Source organism: Octopus bimaculoides, chromosome 5 (assembly GCF_046866305.1).
Source record: "Octopus bimaculoides isolate indiv1 chromosome 5, ASM4686630v1, whole genome shotgun sequence".
Classification (NCBI taxonomy): Eukaryota; Metazoa; Mollusca; class Cephalopoda; order Octopoda; family Octopodidae; genus Octopus; species Octopus bimaculoides.
Genome location: NC_142932.1, coordinates 25,305,637 through 25,308,136, shown reverse-complemented (window position 1 = coordinate 25,308,136; position 2,500 = coordinate 25,305,637). Strand labels below are relative to the sequence as shown.

The 2,500-nt window shown below is 37.2% G+C and overlaps 1 protein-coding gene across 19 annotated transcripts in view; it reads left to right on the top strand.

Moving 5' to 3' along the window:
• LOC106876426 (uncharacterized) overlaps positions 1-2,500 on the top strand; it is a 1,215,830-nt gene that overhangs the window by 447,072 nt on the left and 766,258 nt on the right. The window lies entirely within an intron of this gene.

Genomic DNA, 2,500 nt, shown 5'->3' with positions numbered 1-2,500 from the left:
TTCAGTCTTATTAAGACCTCAATTTAAAAGCTTGGAATTAATTATACTTTGCTAAATAGTGTAGGAATCATTAAAGTTTATAAACAGGTCGGAGGACGAAAATGCTATTGTGTGAACGCTAAATAAATAACATCATCAAAATAGGAAGAATATACTTCAGTTTGTGTAAACATATTTAATATATAGAAGCTTTAAAACGAAATTACATATAATTGCTCAGAGGTCTCGCTAGTTAATTCCAACTACTTTAAACAAGGAATTGTCTGTAAGTATAGTGCACCATTCTAATGAATGGAAGGATAATGCAACAGACGTGCATATATGTTCTCACCATTGACGTAAGATTTAGTCTTTCATATTGATAGTCTTTTACTTTTTTACACTTTTACTTGCTTCAGTCATTTGACTGTGGCAAAGCTGGAGCACCGGCTGTCAAGCGATGTTGGGGGAGGGGACAACATACACACACACACACACATATATAGATAGATAGATAGATAGATAGATAGATAGATAGATAGATAGATGAATATATATATAGATAGATGAATATATATATATAGATATATGAATATATATATATATATATATATATATATATATATATATATATATATATATATATATATATATATATATATATATATATATATATATATATATATATATATATATATATATACATATATATATATATACATATATATATATAAGCAATGTTAATTCTCTAAATGAAGTATTAACAGTAACTGCACGATAAAGTGTAGTATATTGCCACTTAAGTGTGGCTGACCCCTAGAGGTGGATGTTACTGTTGCTTTTAGCCCCAGGAGGACATCTCCTCCAGCTGGCTTATCGACACACGACTGTGTCCTGTTTGCCAAGGGAAGTTATCCCTCTCACCTCGATCAGCAGCACGAACGTATCCGGATTTCAGGGTTATTTCCCTTCGTCGGCGTCCGACAGCTGATGACCTTGGTGAGAGAGACAAAAACCTGGCAAAGAATTTCACTTGGTGAGAGAGACAAAATAATTTCACTTGAGAGAGACAAAAACCTGGCAAACCGGCGTCCGATAGCCAGGTTTTTGTCTCTCTCACCAAGGTCATCAGCTGTCGGACGCCGACGAAGGGAAATAACCCTGAAATCCGGATACGTTCGTGCTGCAGATCGAGGTGAGAGGGATAACTTCCCTTGGCAAACAGGACACAGTCGTGTGTCGATAAGCCAGCTGGAGGAGATGTCCTCCTGGGGCTAAAAGCAACAGTAACATCCACCCCTAGGGGTCAGCCACACTTAAGTGGCAATATACTACACTTTATATATATATATATATATATATATATACATACGACGGGCTTCTTTCAGTTTCCGTCTACCAAATCCATATTGTGGCTTTGGTCGGCCCGAGGCTATAGTAGAAAACACTTGCCCAGGGTGCCATGCAGTGAGACTGAACCCGGAACCATGCGGTTCGTATGCAAACTACTTACCACACAGCCACTCCTACGCCTATATAGGACGTAATAGGACATAATTTGTTAAAATATTAATATATTTTTATGATTGTATCGCTATATATTTAAAAATTGTCTGAGTGTGGAAGTCAGTATTGATTCCGGATTCTGAATTCAGTTCTTAGAACTCGGAACTTTGAATGGCAAATCTAACGTTCTCTGCCATTCCATTACATTCGTTAATTGTTATAATATTTGCACAATGCAACAGTCATGAGCAGAATATCGATGACTGAATGACGTTAGTATTTGTTCCGTTTTGCACTTCATTTTATCGACCCCTGGAGGTGGATAGGCAACAAAATCAGAATTCGGAGTTATATTTTGATTTCAAATTTTGGCACAAGGCTAGAACTTTCGAGAAAGAGACTAGGCCAATTACATCGCCCCAAGGGCTGAACTGCTACTTATTTTACAGTCCCACCGAAATGATAAATGCCAAAGTCAACCGGGGCGAAATTTGAACCCAGAACGTAAAAACGGACGAAACACCGCTAAGTGCTTTACCCGACGTGCTAACGGTTCTGCCAGCTCGTGGCCCTAATGCAGAGAAATATATTAAAATACCATGAATTACTTCGTTAGAATCTCTTATTAAAATTAGAACACCATCATTCTTCGGGTAATTAGAATATTAAATACCCAGGGCGTTCAGGATACCATAGTGTTTCTTAACGAGGGAAGATAACGAAGATACAATAAGAGCGAGTTAATGCTAACGGATTTCGTGTTATAATTTTAGTACTAGGATTCTGATAAGAGATTTCTTTTCTTTTTCTTTCTTTTTGTCTGAATTGTTAGAAATTTTGCTTTTAGTTAAACTCCGGCTCTGATTATGTACGTTTGTTTTAACAAGCGTGACTGGGTAGCAATGGTAGTGTTATAATGGGTGAGAGTCTTTTTCGCTGATAAACAGCTAATCTCTGACGTCGTGAGAAAGTCACGGTTTAGGTGGTGACGGAGATGCTAAGGCATCGTTTTGAG